The 26,145-nt window shown below is 34.5% G+C and overlaps 1 protein-coding gene across 5 annotated transcripts in view; it reads left to right on the top strand.

Annotated features, from left to right (window-relative positions):
- CTNNA3 (catenin alpha 3) overlaps nucleotides 1-26,145 on the top strand; it is a 1,641,479-nt gene that overhangs the window by 1,606,686 nt on the left and 8,648 nt on the right. The window lies entirely within an intron of this gene.

Consider the following 26,145-nt stretch of genomic DNA (forward strand, 5'->3'; position numbering starts at 1 on the left):
CAGTCATGTTTTGTATCATCTCTCTGACATAGAAGGCAGAACCCGATTCTTCTGAGGAGAGCAGAAGTAATTATGTATTCTTTTCCTGATGCCATTGGGTTAATAGCAGACTTACTCACATGCTTTGCTTTCAGGTGGTTTATGAAGCATGTTTAAGTATCAAAGTTAGGAAATGGAACAGAACATTCAGATTCTGATTTTAATGGAGTCAGATGCTCCAGAATATAACATTCAACCAAATTTAGAGAGTTATCATTTTTCAAACTCATCCCAGGGATAGCTGTGTTACCTCAATTACAGTTTTCTCACTGAGACTGCTCACAACCATTGTATACCCTAAACATCTTTTAAGAATCCTTAATAGAGAATTTTAATCAGCAGCTTCCCTTCTAAATGTTCTTGTTTTCTATTAAAGCAACATCAAAAGAGTCCATAAATGTGTATCCTTTTAATATAGGACAGTAAATCTGAACCTGCTTTCATTAAATTGGCATTTCTCTTCTATTCCTTATTTTGGTTATTGTAGAATGGCAAACATGCTTACAAAGTGTCATGATTTATTGGATCCATGGTATCAAAGAAAATGGTAGTCATCTTTCTAGGATCTTTTAAAAAGTGTAATCACCACTTAAATGTGAGCCAACACCCAAATAAAATTAAAGTTCAGTTTATCCTACATCTTCAGTTTTCTATCACTGTTTTCTCAGTGAGGGTCAAGGCACGTAGATTTCAGTTTCTGGTGGTCAGTGCAAATATGGAGCAGAAAGAAATTAGTCATGGTCTCTACCCAAAAGAGGGAAAAAATTGGAATACAGAAAATCATGACCATTTTATTGGGAATTACTGAGATAATCTCACTAAGTCTTGAAGAATAAGCATCAATTCAAGAAAGGTTCTTGGGATAGAGGCAAACATTCACAAAGGCATAGGGGTATGCTTTTCACTTTATGCAATGAGACAGGAGCTGCAGAAAAAGAAATTTGGCAAAGTCAACTGAGAATAAGATATGCTCAGCACTCATGACTTTATTATATGGGTTTTTTTGTGGGTGTTTTTTGTTTTGTTTTTTGGGGTTTTTTTTTGCTACAGTAAACTTCGTCAAACAGGAAAGTAATTATTAGAATTATGTTTCAGGAAGATAATTTTGTCTTCGGTAGGAGGATGCATTAAAGAAAGGGTGACAACTCTAGGCAACAAATGGAAACCTCTTTCAATGGTTCACATAAAAGGACTTGAATGAAAGAAGTGGATGTAAAGTCTAAGAAGGGGGTTTCAATTTAAGACAGATTTAGGAGATAGAATGAGTACCTTTGGTGACCATCAGTAGAGTATGCACAGATTTGGAGGCTATGATAATGTTAAATATCTCTGCATAGTGTACACTATGTGCCAGCACTTTTTCGAGTGTTTAATATGCATATATAATATGCAACTTTTTTATCATGTGAACTTTATTAGGTACAGTTATTGACTGTTTTTCAGATGAGAAAATTGAGACACACAGAGATAAATAAATCATCTAAAGTCACTCAGCTAATAAGTGGCAAAGAAAAATTTCGAGAACAGGCCATTTGCTTCTAAAAACTATGCTTTTAATCACTACTAATGATTATGCTGATCTACCTAGGGAGAATATGGCAATTTAGGTGTAAGTTACATTTAAAGTTCTTACAGTACATCTAATGTGTAAATATCCAAGAGGTAATTGGAAATATGATAATGGAACCCAAAAAAGATGTCAAGGCTGAAGAGATGTGGAATGCTTCACAGTATGCAGAATGCTTCAAGTGTATAATTGTTAGTTGAAATCACAGATACGTCTGAGAAATGATGCAGACTTCTATTGACCCAAATGAGAGTAGCAGGGAATTTCAGATAGCTTGATGGCATCAGGAATCTCTACATGTAGACCCTTTCATAATGTTAAAACAACTGCTTTATTGTTTCATGAATAAGTTTGGTTTTATACTTGGTATATATTTGAAATAGTTATTTGATTAAAATGTTTGGAAATATGTGGTACACACCTGTACTGTAACTACATTAATCCCAGATACTAACAGCTAATTTAAATAAGTTGAGGGTAGTAATCAGTATTTAGCTATGATTGAATCTAGATTTGAACAACCAGACTAGTCTCCCTTCTAAATCCAGTTGTAAACTCTCTAAACAAAATTTTATTATTGTCACAAGACAGTTGGAAATAGTTATTCGTCTTTCTTGCTAAATGTACATTTTGGACAATAAATTGTAAAGTCTGGGGCTAAGATGTATGAGATATCTGGGCACAGAAGCAGGATTGATACTTTACTTTCCATGCTATTATAAAAGTTCATTACCTAAATTCTTGACTATTCCACAGCTCACCTTACTTCTTTGTCAGTTCCAATAAAATATGTATTCGTGAAGGCTGAGCTATAACTTGTTTGTATCACTACCAATAATAGTTTACCCACTGGAGATATTACTAGGCTTCTATATACAGTTCAAAAGCTTTTCCATAAATTGAAATGGATGTTGACTGTGAACCTGAGATATACCAAATTATTTCATTAAATGAAAGGACAAAATAATTAAAAACTGTGAAATATTAGAATCAGCTAATTTTATTATTGCTCAAACTGCATTATCTGCACCATTGTTAAGGGACATTTTTCTTACATGCAATAAAATTCTGATTAAGAATTCTATAAAATTAAAAAAAAAAGAAGCATTTTCAATTTGCCAAAGTTCTGGTACAGGATAAGTTACCTTGTCACTTCTGCTTAATTCAAACAAATCATCACAATCAGACATAATTACCAGATATCTTAAAGAGAAAAATTCAGAAGCATGATATGATTATAAACAAAACAATGAAATAAAGAAAATATAAATACAAGTCAAGACAAACTATCTCCATGGAATCAATAGATTCATTCCTGAGAATCCTGAAAAGTAAAGGGAGCCTAGCAAAGTGTATTTTATCATCTCCTTGCAAAATAAAGTCTTTATTCCTCCTTTGAATTGCATATATTCTGAAGAATTGAAGATATGTTTAAAGATATCTTTTTAAGACAAAAGATTAGTGTTGTAGCCCCAAATTTTCTAGGTTATTATTAGGTTATTGTTAATAACCCAAGTGTCATTCATACAGTGTTATATTGACAGAAATAACTCAAATTTCACTGTCTTTTACATTTTTGTAACTTCAGTTGCTTATGGGAGTGTAAGGAGGTGTATTCATATATGTTCAAAACCAAGTATAACTCTTCTGGCCATTGCTCCTTCTTCAGTTGGCCATCTCTTCTCTCTCGGTGATGCTGTGGTTCTATGTAGTGGTGAGATCTTCAGTCCTGTGGTGCTGGGACCCAGTCTCTGCTCTAAAAACCCAGAGAGCTCCCAAAAATGAATGACTACCCATCTTTTCCTGGTACCCAATCAATGTTCACCAAAGGTGAAAATTCTGACCTCCTGGCACCTAAGATCTTTCACTACTAAGTGAACTTGCCTTTGTGCCTCAATGCAACATTTGTCTCTTGACCTCTTTCCATTCTCCCAGAATGTTATCCTCTCCCAGTTTAGTGACTTCTCTGCCCATGTTTTTGTTTCTTTCTCTGAGTATTGTTGAACAATATCTGAATATCTTATTGATTTCATCATACATATAGCCATAGTTTTCATTGAAATAATAGATTACTTTGCCTTAAAACCTGCATGTTAGAGGTGGAAATAGAAATGAATTGAGTGAGTTTATGGTGTAGTTCCATTGGTAAAATAGTTTAAGATTCAAAGTGCAGAGGCAGGATGAAGTAAGTGTAGGTGAGCAATAGCAAATAAAGTGGTCATGCTTTCATAAAGACACGATCTGGGAGATTAATAAGAAGCCAGTTCAAAACTTAGTACCTATAGTATGAGACTCATAGTAAGGATTATCTGTATGTTCTTGAACAAATAGCGCTGCAGGAAAATAATTGCAACCAAAATTTCCAAGATGGTTGGAATGTGGAATACCAGCTATGAGACTGATGACATCATCTTCATCTGAACTATTTTGGGCTGGGCATAGAAAACTGGCAATAGGATCTGAAAAGAAGAATGCTGTTAATTCCAAGTAACAAAATTTATTATCGATGATTTGAACTATAACAAGAAGTCCAGGTACTGGTTGTTCCAGGATTTCATAATGTTATTTAACTTGGGTTCTTTCCATATTTTCCTCTGTCATCATCTGTATTTGTTGTGTTTTCTCTCTTATAATTTCAGTATAGAAACAGCAGCCAAATTTCAATTTTTAAACAACTACTTTTAAGAAGTAAAGAACGAGATTTCCATTTTTATGACATGATCTTTTATTATAACAAAGAATCTTTTCCAGAATCATCCTAGCAGACTTTCCCCTACCCTGTTGGTCAAGACTAGGTCATATGAAACACCCCTAGATCAATCATTTATAAAGGATGGTAGACCAATCATGATTTATTCCTCAAGATTGGGTATATTCTGCCTGAATAAATTTCAGATTTAGTTATCATGGAAAAAGGAGGAAATGACAATGAGCACAGAAATCATTGTGGAAAATGAACTAATATATAGTTTCAGTTCCTAAAAGAGAATATCTCAGACTTTTTCCTTTTCCTTTTTATTCCCCTGCAGTGACTCAAATTCATATGCAGAACATATTTCTGAAGAGAAGGGCCACTTCAGTGAACACTGTATTGATAAAGTGGGCTAATAGCTTGATTACTGGGAATCTAGTTTTAGCCCTCCCCTTCTTTCTAACTCCAGGAAGTATATCAGAATACAAGTGAATGAAAGGATATAATTAGAGGGATAACCTGATGCCACTCTAATTTATGGAAAAACAGTAAATCATTCTCCAATTTCAGTATTTGAAATATTATTACCACCAAATTATGGACCCTGTGACACATGGTCACAAGTAATTGAAATGCAACAGTGTGTCCAGACCTCTAGGTTAAAAGCTTTGATCTGAGGATAACCCTTGTCTTTCTTTGTAGTCACTATGTTTTATCATTACAGTTTTGCATTTCTTGGACCTATGAATGTTCAAAACTGAATGGTGAGATTAAAGAGAGAAAAGAAAATGCGTGGTATTTGAAGTGGGCAACACACACACATACACACTTACTCCATAACACTCAGCTCATTGATGGTTAGCCATGTAATAAACACTCAAAAACCAGGGTCTATAAATATAGAGATTTACCTGTAAATTCAAATAGTTTTTGTCATAAAAGTCAATCTTTCTCTTGAAAAGGTACAATTAAGATGCAGTAGGAGAGTTATTGTGTACTCACATTTGGCACTTATTTCTGAAGGATAAGAGTTAGCCTGGGGAATGCCATTCAGAGACACTGAGTGGAGATTATTATCAGAGTTAAGTGGTCAGGGATTAAAACCAGAAGGCTCCCCAACTAAAGAGAAGAGATATCTCACAGCAAAATATTTGAGGTAAAGTAAAAAGAGTAGGTTGGGAGATCTCAGACCCAAATGAGAAAAGACTTTTCACTAAATCCTGAAACATTTTCTTTTTTGAGAGTTAGCACAAGATGGTTAAAAAAACAGAGGGGATTTGGAGTTACATAGATTTGGGTTTAATCCCAGCTTTACCTCTTACTGCCTGGGTGACCACACACAACACACTGACATTCTCTGAGTCATAGTTCTTAGATATCTTATCTGGTAAATGGGAAAAATGAAACCTACCTCACAGGATTGTTATGAGAATTTTAGATAATATTTTTAAGTGTGTGGACTTAACATAAGTTTACAAAATGGGGGGGACATTATTATAACTTCATCTTTCCTCATTCTCTTACTTTTTGCAATAACCAATAGGAAAGGAAGGTCATTGTTTTCAAAACCTCGATAATCATCGTAATGATAGTGAATTAGTGTATCTAGAATACCTTGTGCTATGTCTGTACTTAATCTGTCTTCATGGCAGTCCTATGAGGTAGATGTGACCTTTCTATTTTACAGACGAGAAAACTGAGACTTAGAGAAAGGATTTATTTGGATTCATGTAGTTTGTCTCCAGAGCCCATACTCTTAACTACTCAGCTCTATTCCTTCTTCCCTTCCTCCTACACACACTTACACACCTATAGAGTCACCCACTGACCCTGTGCTCTTTATTTATTTTTTTAAATTTAATTACAATTCGTTGACATACAGTACTATATTAGTTTAAGGTGACCAATTTAGTAATTCAACATTTCCATTCATCACCTGGTGCTCATCATAAGTACCCTCCTTAATCCCCATTACCTATTTAACCCCCCCCACCTCCCTTCAGGTAACCATCAGGTTTTTTCTCTATAATTAAGAGTCTGCTTCTTGATTTTTCTCTCTCTTATTTTTTCTCCTTTGCTTGTTTGTTTCTTAAATTCCACATATGAGTGAAATTGTATGGTATTTGTCTTTCTCTGACTGACTTATTTCACCTAGCATTATACTCTCTATCTAGTTCCATCTATGCTGTTACAAATGGCAGGAATTCATTCTTTTTATGGCTGAATAATAGTCCAGTATTCATGTCTTCTTTATCCATTCATCAATTGATGGACATTTGTGCTGCTTCCATATCTTGGCTATTCTAAATAATGCTCTTATAAACATCAGGGGTGCATGTGTCCCTTCAAAATAGTGCTCTTGTATTCTCTAGGTAAATACCTAGTAGTGCAATTGCTGGTTCATAAGGTAGTTCTGCTTTTAACTTTCTGAGGAAACTCCATATTGTTTTCTACAGTGGCTGCTCCAGTTTGCCTTCCCACTAACAGTGCAAGAGCATTCCTATTTCTCAATGTTCTCGCCAAACTTGTTTCTTGTGTTGTTGACTACAGCCATTCTGACAGGTGTAAGGTAATACCTCATTGTAGTTTTGATTTTCATTTCCCTGATGATAAGTGATAACGAACATCTTTTCTTGTGTCTGTTGGCCATCTGGATATGTTTTTGGAGAAATGCCCATCATGTCTTCTGCCTATTTTTTAATTGGATTATTTGTTTTTTTGGGGTATTGAGTTTTATAAGTTCTTTATATATTTTGGATACTAACCCTTTATCGGATATGTTACTTGCAAATATCCTCTCCCATTCCTTAGGTTGCCTTTTAGTTTTGTTGTTTTCTTTACTGTGCAGAAACTTTTTATTTTGATGTAGCCCCATAGTTTACTTTTGCTTTTATTTCCCTTGCCTCAAGAGTCATATCTAGAAAGAAGTTGCTACAGCTGCCATCAAAGAAGTTATTGTTTGTGTTCTCTTCTAGGATTTTTATGGTTTCAGGTCTCACATTTAGATTTGTTTGTGTGGTGTAAGAAGGTGGTCCTGTTTCATTCTTTTGCATGTTGCTGTCCAGTTTTCCCAACACTGTTGAAGAGGATTTTACCCATTGGATATTCTTTACTGCTTTGTTAAAGATTAAAGATTTATTTTTTTTATTCATTTGAGAGAGAGGGAGAGCACGAGCAGAGTGTGGGGGTCGGGCAGCTTTATCATAGATTTTGTTGTAGCAATTGTCTAAAGCTAGTCATGTTTTCATTATAGCTCTTACTAGATGATTGTGAAATTAAGTTTTAATTAAAAAATAGAAGCCAATACTATGTTTCATATACTATGTTTCCCTCTTCCAGAGGAAGAGGAAGAAGCAGACTCCCCAATTAGCAGGGAGCCTGACGTGATGTGGGGCTCTATCCTAGGACCTGGAGATCATGACCGGAGCCAAAGGCAGATGCTTAACCATCTGAGCCACCCAGGTGCCCCTGCTTTTTTTGAAGATTAATTGACCATATAATGTGGATTCATTTCTGAATTTTCTATTCTGTTCTATAGATCTGTGTGTCTATGTTTGTGCCTGTACCATACTGCTTTGATTACTACAGCCTTGTAATATAACTTGAGGTCTGGAATTGCGGTGCCTCCAGTTTTGCTTTTCTTTTTCAAAATTGCTTTGGCTATTCATCCTCTTTTGTGGTTCCATACAAATTTTAGGATTCTTTGTTCTAGTTCTGTGAAAAATGCTGTTGGTTTTTTTGATAGGTATTGCGTTACATGTATAGATTGCTATGGGTAGTATAGACATTTTAACAACGTTTGTTCTTCTAATCCATGAGCATGGAATATCTTTCCATTTGTTTGTGTCATCTTCAATTTCTTCCATCAGTATTTTATAGTTTTCAGAGTACAGGTCTTTCACCTCTTTGCTTAGGTTTCTTCCTATGTATCTTAGTATTTTTGTTATAATTGTAGATGGAATTGTTTTCTTAATTTCTCTTTCTGCTACTTTATGATTAGTGTATAGAAAAGTAATAGTACATTGATTTTGTATCCTGTGACATCACTGAATTTGTGTATCAGTTCTAGCAATTTTTTGATGAAGTCTTGAGTTATCTATACAGAGTATCATGTCATCTGCAAATAGTGAAAATTTTACTTCTTCTGACCAATTTGGATTCCTTTTATTTCTTTTTTGTTATCTGATTGCTGTGGCTAGGACTTCCAGTACTATGTTGAATGAAAGTGGTGAGAGTGGACATCCTTGTCTTCTTCCTGACCTTAGGGGAAAAGCTCTGTTTTTTCCCATGAGTATGATTACTGTGAGTTTTTCACATAAGGCCTTTATTATGTTGAGGTATGTTCCCTCTAAACTTACTTTGTTGAGGGTTTTTTATCATGAATGTATGTTATACTTTGTCAAATGTTTTCTCCACATCTATTGAAATGATTATATAGTTCTTATCCTTTCTTTTATTGATGTGCTGTATCACATTGATTGATTTGAGAATATTGAACCACCCTTGCAATGTGGGCTTTATTCTTTAAATTCACACAGAGGCTAAGATCACAATGATTAAAAAACCATACATGGCTTCATACTTTACCGCCTGCTTAATTCCAGTGCCTGGGGGATCGTTTAGATGCCTGCTGCTTTGGTTTGGGGCTTGCTGCCAGTAAAGTTTCCCGTATTCCAAGCAGCTGGGAGGGCAACAAGCAGCTGCTCTGAAATGTGTTTGAATCTCATCCCCTCAACGAAGAGACAGCTGTGCTTATCTATGGAAAGACTCTGGAAGATTGTTTTGTGCTTTATAAGACACTTTAGGCAGGATGAGAGTGATTTCTGATTTGAAAAGAAACTAAATACAAGAAGAAAACTTTTTCGTATTTCCCCATTGTCTACACTTTCCCAACCTCTGACATTCTCTCAGATACAAAGTTTTGAGTCTTAAATAAATAGAAGATGGTAGTTTTAAAGACACTTTGTTTTCCTCAAGGTGCATTTTTTACAGCTGACATATTCCATGCCTCACATCTGAGATAACAGCATTTTGTTGCTCTAGGCTTCTTCTGGAATAATTTCTGAAGCACTGTTTTGTCTTATTACCTGCTTCCCTTTTCTTCCAGTGTGTGGATGAAGCAATAATCGTATGAGTTAATACTGCTGCTTCTTATCCTAGATTTAAACCACGGACACAGTACATAATTGTAGTTTCTGTAGGCCATGGAAAGCATGGGGCTGGAGTAGCACCTAGATGTACCAGTTAAATGAGACTATGGGAAGCATAAGATATTAAAAAGGCACACAGGAGTCCAGAAAACCGGCAGCTTTACCCTAGATTTTGTTGTAGAAATTGTCTAAAGCTAGTCATGTTTTCCTTATAGCTCGTACTTACTAGATGATTGTGAAATTAAGTTTTAATTAAAAAATAGAAGCCAATACTATGTTTCATAGAGTCATGTTAAACCATGATCAAACCTTCAAAGACTCTGGAAAAGCTGAGTTACAAAAAAATTGCAAGATGAGGCAGAATTTCAGTTGTATGTCAACAAAACAACAGGGAAGCTGACATTTTACTTAAAATCAGAAAGCTACGTTGTATATATATGAACACATATACATATATATTTATTATAGATACATATATGTATACATATATGTATATGTATAAATGTATTTATACTATATAAATATATATACATATATACAATGTGTAGGCTTATGTATACAAATAATAATTTAAAGTTTATTTGTGTACTCTTTTTACTTCTGTAAACTCTATTTTCCTAACAAAATACCAGAATTTTTCTAGAGAGGCATAGGCATGTTTGACAGGACATTACAGATCCTAAGTATGCAAAAACCTTGAGAGTTAAACAAACCATCACTCTCCCTTGTTTTGTTTTATTAATAGATGTAGGGAAAATAACTACTTGACTTTGTGTAAATATTTCTTTGTTGAATGAGAGCACAGACATATGAACTTCCTTTTAAAATATGCACAACATTATACTTACAGAAATGGAAAAGTAAGTACTGTGAAATTATACTAAGGAAACAATGGCATATTGAAATTGAGGAGACATAAAATCTCATTTTGCTAGTCATGGTTACCATTGCTCTCAGAACCTTTCCCCATCAAAGATCTTTTTGACTACTCATTTCCAGCTCAGTTTAACCAAAGGGAGACAATTGGTAGACTATTGACAATCATTTACTTTCGGTGTTTTAGCTACTTTCATGGTCTCATCTTTTTAATATCCTTTCATACCAAGAATGGTAGCAGTTCATGCTGCTGCTGCTAAGTTGAGGATTGCCTGGCGATAATCAAGTTCCTGTATTACATTCTGTGTTTGAAACACCTGGAATAGTTTCTATTTTCCTCACTGCACCCTGAGCAATATTTTCACTAAAAGGATAGTGATAGAGTTAGCCTCATGCTGATTTGAGAAATGTGGTAATGTGTGTGTGTGTGTGTGTGTGTGTGTGTGTGTGTGTGTTGGGATGGGATGGAAAAGAGTCACAGTACTGTCCCTTCACCTCTTGTTGTCAAGAAATGTTCTTCTGCTGTTCTTGGCTTTTCAAAACATGGGTAGAATTTGTCTTCAGGTTTGTTTCATCAAAATCTCCAAATTGTGTGTTGTATTATTTGCCAGTTCACCTTAAAAACTTAAAAAATCCATAGCTTCATTTTGTGCATATGTATGTGTATGTGTAGTGAAAAACCCTAACTTAGCGTATTATAAATGTTATCACACTTAGTCATAACAACCCACTCTGAAATGCATTTTTATTATAATTACACTGAAAGGAAACAGAAGCTCAGAGAAGCTAATTATTTTCTTCTCAGGCTGCGTATTTAAGGTGTGGCAGAATTAAGGTTCAAACATAGGTTGTCTACTGTAAAACCAGCATTTATTTTTGAGCTAATAGACGTATTGCTTATTGATATATTCCATTAAGATTATTAAGAGTGATAGTAATCTAAATGTGGGAATTCTGAATTTTCTGACACGTATGTCTTTCAGCAGATTTGTGTTTAGAGTTTTAAACATAAATAATGAGAAGCATCATTTGATCAAGGATTTTCGTTCCATTCTTAGATGCTAAAAACTTTCTGTTTTATGGAACTTGCATATGGAACATCTGGGAAATATTGTTTTGGGGCAGAATAGAAATGAATAAGTGAAATCATATCTATATTTGAAAATATTTGGTGTATGTTTTATGTACTTACAGTTCTACAACTTATATTAATGGTACTTCAAGTAGTTTATTTGCATGCCAAATATCCCTTATAGTTTGTCTCAAGTAATTAGGGTGAAAAAGACAGTATTATCTTTCCTACGTGGATCTTTTTGCCTTATGATGACCCTAATGTTAGATGAAATATGTATTGCTATAACAACATATAAAAAGGTGATCCAGCCTATTGTAGGTATCATTGAATGCTTCCCTGAGAAAGTGGTATTAATGTGAGACCTAACGGGGGAATGGGAGTCTCCCTGATGCAAAGAGAAGAGGTTACTTCCCAGCAAATGAAATGGCTTGTGAACAGGCTTGGAGGTGAGAAAAAAAATATATGGCATATTTAGAAACTAAAATATTTTAGTCTAGTTTAGTTTCATTTTATGGCTGGGCCACATAACATAAAAGCAAAAAATAAAGTTGAGTAAGCAGGATGAGACAAAATTAGCTAAGGCTTTGTAACTTGTAACAAAAAGTTTAGTAAGAAGATAAACTTCAAAATTCAATGCAAATCCACCAGTGTATTGTAAAACAAATGGATTTGTTTTTTGAGATTAGGTAATGTTTGCCTTATTGTAGAAAATGGACCTGAGAGGAAGAAAAATGCAGACATAGAGCCCAGAAACATATTGCAGTTGTCCAAGTTAAAGAAGATAATGACCTGTTCTAGGGTAGTGATGATAGAGAAGGAAAGATAATCGAAGGTTTGGACTAGTGCTGTGGTGATTGACTAGATGTGACTTGTAGTTTTCACTTAGATGGTTGACTGGTTGATGTTTCCTTATGTGAGGTAAGGAATTTTAGTGCTAAGATGATGAATTTTGAGAATCATAATTGTAGGCAAATTAATGGTAATTGTAGCCTTGGAAGTCCATGAGTGGACTTAGACTGAGGGGGAAAAATGAGGGGAGAGTTTGAAACCCAGATACTTAAGGAACATCAGAAGAAAACATCCTGCACAAGAAAATTCTACACTGTGCAAACTGAGAGGTAAATGGATAAACTAGAGTTGAAACTAGGAAGAAACTTTGTTAACAAGGATAAACTGTTTAGCAGTTTTGAATATTAAGAATTTATGAAAGAGAAAAACTAAAATTCCTGCTAAAATGAGAAAACTTCCATTTCTGGATAGAATGCAGTGGGTTATGATGAGCCAATGGCTCCACCAACAGCAACTAGAAAGCCAGGTAAGAGACACTGAGAAGAAGCACAAAATATTTAACATGGCTGTATTTGGATCTCCTAAAGAAAAAGAAGAAAAAAAGGAAACAAAAGCAATATTCAAGAAAATAATTGCCTACAATTTCCCCTTACTGAGCAGATTAATTCATGAATTCATGCGGCTCAGTGGGTCCAGTGCAGGATGTAAAAGAAAAAAATCTGACAACTAGGTACATCATAGTCGAACCGCTGATTAAAAAGAAGGCAGTTAATATCTTAAAGGCAACCAGAGAGGAAAGACTGGCTTTCTTCAAAGGAGAGTCATGAAAACTTATTAACTGCCTTCTCAAAAGAAATGATGGAATCTTGAAGAAAATGGAATGATCTCTTTAAGGTGAAAGAATACAAGTGCCAGTCTAGAATTCTATAACTAAGAATAATATACTTCAGAAATAAAGCTGAAGTGAAGATCCTTTAAGAAAAAATAAAAACTGATAGGATTTCTCACTATCAGGCCATTTGAAAAAGAAATACTAAAGGTAGTCTTTTACATAGAAAAAAATTTTTCTAAAATGGAAACACAGAAATGTAAGAGGAAAATGTACATATGTGAGAAAATTTTTTTAAAAATTTTAAATTTTTTTTAAAAAATTTAAAAAATCTGACAGTACAAAGAAATATCACAATTGCCCTATTGAGTTTAAAATGTTTGGAAGTAAAATTCATTATGATTATATATTGTAAAAATTGAAATGAGTAAGTAAAATTTTCTATATTATAGTATTACAGAAGAATAAAAATAACCTTTATATATATATATATATATATATATTTTTTTTAAAGATTTATTTATTTATTTATTTGAGAGAGAGAGAGAGAGTACAAGCAGGGGAGGGGCAGAGGGAGATGGGAAGAGTCTCAAGCAGACTCCCTGCTCAGTGTGGAGCCCAGTGCAGGGCTCGATCCCATGACCCAGAGATCATGACCTGAGCCAAAATCAAGAGTCAGACACTTAACAAACTGAGCCACCCAGGTGCCTCAAAGTAATATTTTATATTAAACCTTAGTAAGTCAAAGGATGTTTTAATATTAGGCCTACCAAAACAAAAGTAGTCAAAATGTATATATAACGAAGGAAGTACTAGAGAAGGAAAATGGAAGAATATAAACTATTTCATCAGCCCAAAAGAAACAAGAGAGATAAAGATAGATAACACATACATGTGTCAAATAAAATATGAATAGTAAAATAGTTATAAACATAACCTGACTTTGTAATTATGTTACATAATAGGTGAAAGATTTCCAAACAGGAATAAAGAAAACACCATGCAATACTTGAAAAAGAGACATATATTAAATATAGGGGCACCTGGGTGGTTCAGTTGGTTGACCCCCCGACTCTTGGTTTCTGCTCAGGTCACCATCTCAAGGTTGTCAGATTGAGCTGCCCATCAAGCTTGTGCTCAGCGGGGAGTGACCTTGAGATTGTCTCTCTCCCTCTCCCTTTGCCCCTCATCCTTCTGCTCCTGTGCTTCCGCTCTTCTCTATCTCTTGAAATAAATAAATAAATAAGTCTTTAAAAAAATAAATAAAGGGACAAATAAAAGTAGAAACTAAAGTTTGAAAAAGATATGCTCTTCAAACACTAATCAAAAGATTGTTGGTAAAGTAGAATTCAAGGCATGATCAGTATACATGAAGAAGAGCATTTCACAGTGATGAAGAGGTCTTTTAAGAAGACTGTAGCACAATTATAAATCTCTATGAACCCAATACTATAATGTAAAATGTATATAACCTTTTAAATCTGTGACATAACTGGACTTCTGCTTCTCAGCATATTATAGTAATTAAACCTGGGCTTTCCTTCCTATGAACAACCATAACACTGAATGAAATATATATCACTACTATTTTTAAATACTGGACAATAAGTGTTAGAAGACTGTAAATCCTGAGAAAGGGGGAAAAAATGTTAAGTGTGAGCCTTAACTTCACCTAAAATTTCTTCCTGGAGTCAATTTGTGGACTGCAGAAATGTTGCAAGAAACAAGACCAAAATACAAACAAAACAAAATCAAAACAAAACAAAAAACCTAAAAATAAATTGTATTTCTATATATTAGCAATAAAAAATCAAAGAAAAACATTTTCAAAATAAATTTTATAGTAACATCAAAAGCAAGATATGAGGGGAAATTTATCATCATATATGCAAGATATTTAAACTGAAAATTACAAACTCTTGTTGAGAGAAACTAAACATTTAAAAAATGGAGAGCTGGGGTGCCTGGGTGGCTCACTCGTTAGGCATCTGCCTTTGGCTCAGGTCATGATCCCAGCGTTTTGGGATGGAGCCTGCATTGGGCTCCCTGCTCAGCGGGAAGCCTGCTTCTTCCTCTCCCACTTCCCCTGCTTGTGTTCCCTCTCTCGCTGCCTCTCTCTCTGTCAAATAAATAAATAAAAATCTTCAAAAAAAATGGAGAGCTATATTATGTTCAAAGAATGAGAATCAGTATTGTTAAGTTGTCATTTCTATCTAGATTGATCAATATCTTAAACATAATAGCAATCAATATTCCCACAGGCATTTTTGTAGAATTTATATAAATTCTATAAATTATATAGAAATTTATATAAATTCTATAAATTATATAGAAATCCAAATAACCTGAAATAGTCAAATCAATTGTTAAAATAAAGAACAAATTTATATTGCATGTATTTTACTTCAAAACTTAATACACAGGGTGCCTGAGTGGCTCAGTCAGTTGAGTGGCTCTGGTCATGATCTCAGCATCCTGAGGGAGCCCCACATAGGGCTCCACACTCAGCATGGAGTCTGCTTGTCCTTCTTGATCCCCCTCTGTTCCTGTCCCTGTTTCCACGTGCATGCCCACATTGTCTCCCTCTGTCTCAAATAAATAAGTAAAATATTTTTTAAAAACTTAATATAAAACTATAGTATTCAAAATAGTATGGTACTGGCATAAAGACAAACATAGATATGGAAACAAATTGGAAGTCCAGAAATAGACCCATATGTATATGGTTAATTTAATATTGATGGTGGTATTGAGATAGCTTAAAAAGAAAAGAAGAGCATTTTCACCAAATGGTACTTGAACAACTGGATATCTATATGAAAAAAAAAAAGTGCTGTATATCACCCCACAAACAGAAATCAATACAAAGTTAGCCATAGCCTTAAACATAAATCTAAAACTTCAAACATCTAGAAGAAAACATAAAAGAAAATTTTGGCAAACTTGTTTGGTAGCCAAACAGTTTTCAGGAGGAAAGAACAGTTATTAACCAAAGAATAAAAATAAGTTGATAAATTGGACTTCACCAAATTTTAAAACTTGAGTTTTTTGAAAGACTCCAGTTAAGAAAGTGAAAGAAAAATCACAGACTGGGAGAAGATATTTGTAATACAAATATTTGACAAAGGACTTGTATACAGAATATATAAAGAACACTAAAACTGAATAGAAAAAAACGTAGTCCAAAAATGAGGCAAAACATTTAACAAATATTTCATTAAAGAAGATATGTGAATGTTCATTAAGTACACTAACATATCCTCAATATAATTAATAATCAGAGAAGAACAACTAGAATACTCAGTGACATTGTACTTTATACTCACTAGAATGTCTAAAATTTAAAAAGATAGAAAATACCAAGTATGGTCAAGGGCATTGAGTAATTGTAACTCTCATATCATTGCTGGTGGAAATTTAAAATGAAAAAATAACTGGTCAACAGTTTGATTTCTTACAAAGTTAAACATACACTTAAAATATGACATAGAAGTTTTATTTCTAGGTATTTTCCCAAGAGAAATAAAAACTTCTGCTATGAAGTAGTTGTGCAGCTTTATTTATGATAATAAAGGATTGTAAGCAAATGAAATGTCAGTCAACAGGTTAATGGATTAAAAGTTGTGGTATATGAATAAAATTTAATACTCCTCAACAATAAAGAGAATAAACTAATACATGTAATATGGTAATATGGGTAAAACTTACATATATAATGCTGAGTGAAAGACGCAAAACACAAAAAAAGGACATACTGTAGACTTCCATTTATATGCAACCCTAGAAAGGTACATCTAATTTATGGTGATATAAAGCAGATCAGTGCTTGCTTGAAAGCTGAGGTAGGAATTCTGGGCTTGATTGATAAGAGGCTCACGGAAGCTAGCAGACATAATACAACATTGATTTAACAATACTAGGATTTACCTTCCTTTCTTGTGTACCTGACACGTATCAAATTTAACCGTATGTTGGGTCATAAAGACAGCCTAAACAAATACCAAATTTTTGAAACCATTCAAAGTTTGTTCTCTAATTACAGTAGTATTTTAGGCTAGAAATCAAAAACAAAAAGAAAACTAAGAAATCCTCCCTTGCCAGAAAATTAAAAAATAATAATAAAAATAAACATCTCCTCTATGAGGTAACTAAGAAATAAATGATAAAATATGAAAAACATTCTCTTTGAGGTTGAAGATGCATGAAAAATGCCTAATATCACCATGTCTGCATTGGTAGCTCTACTTAGTGCAATAATGCAAAAGAGAAAAAAGACAAAACAAGAAGAAATATAATTGTCATTATTCATAGATGACATGCTTGTATACAGGAAAATCCAAAAGAATCTGGAAAAAATGTATAAGAATAATTAAGTGACTTTTGCATGGTCTCTAGATGCAGGTTAATATAAACATAAGAGAATATATGCAGCTTCATTAGTTATCGATGAAGTGCCACTGAAAATCTCAACTATAAACCTTCCAAAATGGTTAAGGTGAAAAATATGAGGAAAAAGCATTGGTGAAGGTATGTAGCAATTGGAACTATCATACATTGCTGGTGGAAGTATAAATTTGCAGGATCACTTCCACTTTTTATGTGGAAATATCAAATAAAACTGAATATGCGCATTTTTATGACTCTGCAATTGCACTCTCAGGAACATACACAACAAAATTTCATGTATTTGTTCACCAAAATACACGTAACAGAATATTCATAAATTGCTATTCATAATAGCCCTAAACTACTTTCAAGTCCATCAACAGTAGAATGGATAAATAATGATTTTTTTTACATTGGGGATGTTATATCAGAATAAGAATTAGGTGATCTCACAAATGAAATTTGATTGAAAGAAACCAGATGCATAGATTATATATTGACTTACTTAATATATATGTTAAATATTTCACATACATGTTATATTAGCTAATATTAAATTTATGTATATTTACATATATTTATGTTGTATATAATATGTTAATTATATACTATATCATATATTTAATATACACATATCAACATCAGTACATATATCAATATACATATATCAATGCATATATCAATAGTTATATAATTCACATTATACACACTATGTTTAATTATGTATAATATAGTTTATATAGTATATATATTTGATAATACATTATGTTAATATCTATTAGAAAAATGAAAAATTATATATGTGAAGATAAGAAATTGCTTAAGAAATGAGGAAAACAGTGTCAGGGAATATAAAAAACCTTTTAAAAAGTCTGGCTGTGTTTTAAGGTAGGATTTTATGAACATTTAAATACTACATGAAAATGTCAATAAAAAGGAATACCATAAAGATGCAGTAGTATAAAAGAATTACTAATTGTGCACAGTCCCCAAGAAGGCAGGGAGAAATAAAATCTAGAGCTGAGCTAGCAGCACTGAGATAACACTTTCGTTTTAATGGAAATGGGTAAGAATAAAGGTTAGATTCAGGCAGGTTCATTTTGCTGCTTCTATTTTTGTTTCTAATTTATGGTTGCTGTTGTTTGTTTCCTTGCTTATTTGTTTCATATTTATTTTAGGTGAAGAATACAAAGTGCTAGAGGTTTAGTGAGAGTAGAAGTTTGAAAGAGTATTTGGGTGGAATGCATGCAATGCCTGGCTAAAGACACAGCATACCCTTGTCAGCTTCAGGCTGGTGTCCGTCCATTTAACTAGAAACCCATTTGTCCAATAACGGGATTCTCTAAAAGTAGGAGAGACTCACCAATGAATCGGTGCTAGGGACATAGGTAGTTCTCTTCTACTAGATGTTTGTAGCAGAGGGAACTGAACTAAGAAATGTTAGCTGTTGCTAACAGAGGGGTTAAAATGGTAGGAAGATGTTCAAAAGAGATTTGAAAAATAGTAGGAATCTGAAAAGATCTGTGGACTGGAAGTCCCTGCATGGATTGGAAAACTGACGCCATTTGGATTTTTAGCTTCACACAACCTACTTTTCCCCTTGCCCTTGGTCATACAAGAGATGAGTGTAGGATGTAGGCCCAACACTGGTGCTCCCTTGCTCTCAGTCCAGAGTTCTCATAGCCTTCATCAAGATGTCAGGTCGAATACGGACATTAGATATCTGTGGAGAGTGTAGACCTCAGTGCCCTCCCTGTCTGATGTTGGAGAGAAGAGAAAGTACAGGTTGGAACATGGATGTTGGGACAGCCATGCCAAACCCTGACCCCACCTGCGAGCTCTACTTAGGAAAGAATATACTAATTTTTCTGAATTTGTGTCACTAGTGCCTGGGCTGTAATGGTTATAGAAAATTAGTTTCTCAGTTAGCATTTGCCTTTAAGTCAACATGGTTAAAGGATAGCTAAGGAGAGCTCACTGATATTACCAAGCTAGTTTTATAACAGGTTATTTCAAATAGAATTAAAAGGCATTCTGGGTAGCCACCTGAATTGGTGTTATGTTTGTGATTATTTCCTTTTTAAGATGATGCATAATGTTTTCGGCCTAGAGTATGTGCTTCAGAAAAAAATTAGCTTTGAAAATGCTTTTTGACAGGACAATATTACAAACGAATAAATGTCATATTTCATTTCATGTCTGGCTGTCTCAGTGGTGTTAAATTTCTTTAGTCATTCCATGAATTGACTTTCCCCCCTTTCAACTTAAGTTGTCCTCTTTTGTTGTCACGTTCTAATGGAGAGTTGGCAAAGGACGAATTTACTATGTGAATCCTATCAGTGGCCCTTTGGAATAGCTCTTCATATTTAAAGTGGAGCCACCTTCTCAATTTAATTATAAGCTTGACAATTTCAGTTTGGATATGTGACTCCATTTTGACTAGCCTTAACAAAGTCCCTAATCTGATTTTCCCATTAAGCCAGCCTGGCTCTTTAACAGTTTTGAATGCATCTGAAAAGAGAAAATGCTTTCAATACAGGCCATTCTTCTCGAAGTCTGTTCAGAAACAAAAGAATATGTTAAGCAAGTATTGGGATAAAATTAGCTCCTCAAGAGAGGTTCAGGATGGATAATAAAAACATATTGAATTAGATGATGGATTTTTGCTGACAAATATATATTTTAGCATTTCTGATGGTGTACAGCTACCACTGTTAGATCAATCTAGAGATGAAAATGACACCTCTAAGTTAGAAAGACTGTAAGTCTGTAAGTTTTTAAAGAAATATTTATCCTGTTGTTGTTTGCTGACACACAGACATAATGCCCTTTCACATTTCCTATGTTAACTTATTTCCAAATAATTTAACTGAGAAGTTTAATATTAAGTAATGGCTAAATAGAGCCTGCAGAGTAGGGGACCAAATCCTGGTTTCTTCTCCCTCTTCTTCTTCTTCTTCTTCTTCTTCTTCTTCTTCTTCTTCTTCTTCTTCTTCTTCTTCTTCTTCTTCTTCTCCATTGTCATTTTCTTCTTTGTCTTCTTCTTCTTCTTCTTTTTAATCATTTTTTAAAAAATCATGGTAAGTTTACTCTTTAATTCTTATCCCCTATTTTTGACATCCCCCACCTGTCTCTCCTCTGGTAACTATCAGCTTGTTCACTATAGTTAAGAGTCTGTTTCTTAGTTTGTCTCTTTCTTTTTCTTCCTTTGCTTATTTGTTTTGTTTCTTAAATTCCACACGTGAGTGAAATCGTATAGTATATTTCTTTGTTGACTGACTTATTTCACCCAGCATTATACTCCCTAGCTCCATCCATGTTGTTGCAAATGGCAAGATTTCATTCCTTTTTATGCTGAATAATATTCCATTATATATATATATATATATACACACACACATATATATACACACACACACACACACGTATATGTATGTATATGTGTATATGTGTATACACACACACACACACACCCCCCACATCTTCTTTATCCATTCATCTCTCAATGGACACTTGGGCTGCTTCCACATCTAGGCCATTGTAAATAATGCTGCAATAAACATAGAGGTGCATGCATCCCTTTGAATTAGTGTTTTTGTATTTTTTTGGGTAATTACCCAGTAGTGTGATTCCTGGGTTATAAGGTAGTTTTCTTTTTAATTTTTTGAGGTAACTCCATACTGTTTTCCACAGCAGCTACACTGGTTTACATTCCCACCAACAATGTACAAGGGTTCCTTTTTCTCCACATCCTCACCAACATTTGTTTCTTATGTTGTTGACTTCAGCCATTCTGACAGGTGTGAGGTGGTATCTCATTGTAGTTTTGATTGCCCTGTTGAAGAGTGATGTTGAGCATCTTCTCATGTGTCTGTTGACCATCTGTATGTCTTCTTTAGAGAAATGTCTGTTCATGTCTTCTGCCCATTTTTTAATTAGATTATTTGTTTTTTGGGAATTAAGCTGTATCAGTTCTTTTCCAATCCTAGTTTCTATTGCAAGCCAAGGCAAACAAATTAATTTAATTTTATTTGAGAATCAGAGAAAATTTGGTTTGTATTTACACTATGACACATTTTAAAGATGAAATGATGTTATGCAGTTCTGTGTCCTAGAATCTATAATATGATTTGTTTATGTTTTTTCTTTATCTCATTGAGATCCACATTTTAAAATTTAAAAATGTTTTTTTTTTATAAAATTGTATTAATCTGGGGTGCCTGGGTGGCTCAGTCGTTAAGCGTCTGCCTTCGGCTCAGGGCGTGATCCCGGAGTCCTGGGATTGAGCCCCACATCAGGCTCCTCCGCTGGGAGCCTGCTTCTTCCTCTCCCACTCCCCCTGCTTGTGTTCCCTCTCTCACTGGCTGTCTCTCTCTCTGTCTAATAAATAAATAAAATCTTTAAAAAAATAATATTAATCTAAAAGCTTTTAAGTTGTTTGGAGCTTATAAGGATGACTGAGTATTTCTATTTGCTATTTAAAAAAAAAAAACTCTTCTTAGAAGATGATAGAATATAAACATTATCAAATCACCATCCTAATAAAATACCTTGGCAAGTAAGATAGTTTCATTTTTCTTAGTACCAGTATACATTGCAAAAGTTCTATAACCTTCCCCAAATCAGTTATTAGTAGTCAATTTTTAAATTTTAGAGATTATATTGTTAGTGCAAATTCTCCAACTATTCATACCTGAAAATAAACACACATTGAAAGTGACATATTACTGAAAAGCAGGGTATGTAATGGGTGAGAACACCAGGTACCGGAACAACACTGTCTTGGCTCAGATTCCAGCTCTACCATTTAACAACTGTATTGCCTTGAGCAGGCTACCAAACCTTCCCGTTCTTTTTTTTCCTCATCTATAAAATGGAAAAATGGTAGTACTTACCGCATAGGGTTGCTGTGAGTTAATGTATGTCAACTACTTAGAATGGGGCCAGCAAACAGGAAGCACACAATAAATATTAACAATTGTTATAAGCTGTTATTACAATTGGAGCCAAACTCCACATATTTGCCTTTCAGGTATCGTGTTGTGCAGGTGCAACACCCACCAGGGCTCTTTAAGCTTAGGTAAACATTGAGACTCACAAGAATTTCATAGTCTGCACTTAGAACCAGTTTGCCCAGAAGGTTTTAGGAAAGGCAATGCATCTTTTCAGGCAACATCAGGCTTTTCTCTCCACGGGAGTTCCGGTAGCAGTAGCTTGCATGGCGGTTCGCACAGGGGTTGGGGAGCTATGCTATCCCCAGGTGACAGCCCAGGTGCAAAGGGATGAGATCCACATCAATGGGAGTGAGGTTCGCTTCCTGAGTTCCTCATGTAAAACACGTATCTGATAAAGGTCTTGTATCCAGAATATGGGGAGTTAGAATAGTATAGTACAAGACATTCTGGTGTTCTGGCATAATATAGATGAGAAACTTAGAAAATTAAAAGAAGGAATAACTACTTTGCCGTTTTATTACTCTTAGCTGTCAATATCAAAATAGGATTTTGACAAGGGTTTACCAGCAGGGGTTTCACCTTGTTATAATTGTGGAGACTTACATCAGAGGTATTTAATATTGATTTTTGTAAAAAGATCCAGATGTTCTGTATATAGTAGTCATGTTGACAAAAAGTTGACATTTTATGAGGAAAAAGAAAATATTCATTGCTGTTGAACTACTCCTTTTCCATAGCCAAGCGTTATAGACATATCTCTAAGTAGGACTGAACCTTTTGCCAGAAAACATTTTTAGAACTGGACAAATTTGTACTGCAGCCTAACTGAAATCACAGAATACGTACCACAAAGTACAGCAGAGACACTAAAATAAAATAAACTAAGATTCCTATAAAATGATAATATTGAGTAGTACTCTTTAGATGGTCATAATTTGGATTGTTTGTAAAATACATTTTACAGTTAGGGTAAGAGCTAACTTACTAAACATAACTCTTTATATTTATTTGGATCTTCAAGAAAATGAGGCAGAACTTACTAATTTATGTTTGGACATAGACAATATTGAGAAACTTATTGTAACATTAGTAGACGGCAAGCACAGTTATTTTAATGCCACACCAGAGTTGTAAGAAAAAGGACAAATCACCAGCATAGGAAGGGTGGCTGTCTTCCTATTTACTGTGGTAAGAGAACAGACTTCCAGTGAATCAGAGCCCTTTCGTTTAGGTGAAAATCCTCTTTTAAGAGTTATTTAAAACCTTGTCCCCTATTATGGAAGAGGGGGTTAGAAAGCTTGAATGCACACATTTACATATAACCTTAGGAGTTTTGAAGTCTTAGAAGCCATTTTTGTTCTCAGTTGATACCTTGATCAAGAACACTTCATCTAAATCATAGAGGAATTCTACCAGATGTTAGGGAAAATAGCTCCTCATGGTAAACATTTCAAGTTGTGTTTGCCTAGAAGAATATTCAGTTAATGAGAGTGATTCATCATGGTACGAGAATTATTGGACCTGAGTTTTATCGTCTGATTGGTTTACTGTACTGAGCCTTTAGACTATATTAACATTCCTGTCTTGCACAGGTGCATTTGTGAAATTCAGAAAACTTTGTTCAATAAGTTGAGCCCAGAGACCCCAAAATGATGCATTGCCCAGCTCAAATTTGCCTTTGTTTCCACAAGGAAGGTTCTGTTGAATACTTCCCTTGAAGGATTTTTCATCAAAGTGGACCTGATAAGAAGACTTATAAAATTTTTTGCAGACAGGAAATCGTGCAGTTACTCTATGAGTAAGCATAAGCCACTGCTTGGACCTCAAACAAAATTTCCTACCATTTGTTAGGCTTGTCTGTGCACCCCGCTTGTGTGGCCAGTGATTTGGCTAATAGCAGAGCGATGCATCTTAGCGCACATAGCTCTTAGACTTCAGAGATCCTTACAGAATGCCTGACAAGCATTTGTCATGAAATGACAGTATTCTTGTAGCAATTGTCCTAATCTGTCTGCAAAACTAGTCTTCACGCTCTCCTAGGGGGATAATTTGTCCTATGGTTTTTCTGAGTCACCCAGAGGAGAAGTTTTACTGCAGCCACTTAGAATTTTAAAATAAAAGGCTTTGTCAGAGGCCAGGATAAGAGATCACAATGGCACAGATGGGGCTTTGCTGATTCAATGAAGAAGGAAGACAAGCCAGTATCCACATTTTAAGGCATGGATTGAACTTAGACATCCTCTCTAGGCTACTGATTTTTATATATCACTTGTATGGAAAAATCAAAAGGAAATGAAAGAAAATACAGTCTACACATGACAAGATTAGAAAGTCAAAAGGAGGAGACATGCATGTAAGAGGACAAGAAGGTAGAAATGCCAAAGCTACTGGTGAAATCCTGAATGATAGCAGGTCTCTAGAACATTCTTCCATGAAGGACTTTATGGTAGCACAGGGCCCTTGGAGTAAACCAGATATTTTCATGTTTGAGAGAGAAAACTACCAAGGATCCTCAATACTGTTCATATTAAATCTTCATTTAGAAAATTTTTTTCTCCCTATGGTGAGATTGGGAACTACTTTCAGAATCTAACCGGCTCCCAGAGGTTTTGAATAAAAATTGCTAATTATTAAAGGACAGATTTCATCCTCTAATCTGTCCATAGAGGAACATTAATAATGAAGTGCGTTATTCTGTTCAAAGTCTAGTGTCTTTTCTTTAAAGTTGTGTACAGATTCAGAAGCTCTAAGCGTTCTCTGAAATACGTGTCAGGGCTTCATGAAATCCTGTTTAAAGTTTGCAAAGCATTCGTCATTCCTGCCACACGTACACATTTTACATTTCTGGCTTCAATAAGTAAAACGACTTAAAGATGCGTAGTTGCCAAGTACTACTGCCTTTCAATTTACATATTTTTTGGTGTTATCTTTTCAAGGATTTCAGGCTTGGCATATAATGGAGCTAATTAAATTTTCTTCCTAGGAAGCAGCCAGCTAGACCACTGCCCCAGGCACATAACCTCAGCTTACTACTTTCCTTCGCTCATTTATTCTGTATGTGAGATGATACTCCTTGAGCTGCAAAGGGAGAGTACTCAGGCCACGCAGCTGCTGATGGATTTTAGCAACCACAGAGCCGGTGTTTGAGTCTCAGTCCTGACAGCACACATCACAGAGAGGTGACAGTGGAGGCACATCTTCCTGTGTGAGTTGGCTGGGGATGACAATCTGCCAAACTAAAATAATGGAAGAAGCATTAGTTGTATAAAAATGAACCAACTCGGCTTAGCTCTAAGGTGTTTTGCAAAATTCTAGGAATATCACTCTATTTCTCCCTGAGATTATTTTTGTGAAAATCCAGAAGACAACATTTAAAAACAAAATCATGTGGGAAAACATTTGTTTTAGTACTTTCATTAGTGCATCTTTATAATTAGACAATTTTGTCAGTCTTCATAAGACACAGAGGAAACATATTTAATAACAATCAGCTATTTGGCAATCACTAAACTAGGTTCTTGACACATATTATTTAACTTTGATAAGCACTTTTTTCTATTAAATATTTTGGGAAACCAGGATGAAAATAGTTAAATGATTTGCCCAAGTTCTAAGGCAGACCTGGAATTTAAACCCAACTTTATTTGACTGAAAAGACTTGATTTTATCTACTTTAATACACTGCATGATAGGTTTAAAAGTTCTGTGTTTAAAAACAGAGACACTTTTAAGTGGAATTTTTTGGGAAGTGTTCATGAAAGTGAATGGTATACATGCATGTGTACGC

Source organism: Ursus americanus, chromosome 6, assembly GCF_024610735.1.
Source record: "Ursus americanus isolate L20-20 chromosome 6, mUrsAme1.1.p, whole genome shotgun sequence".
NCBI classification, from domain to species: domain Eukaryota; kingdom Metazoa; phylum Chordata; class Mammalia; order Carnivora; family Ursidae; genus Ursus; species Ursus americanus.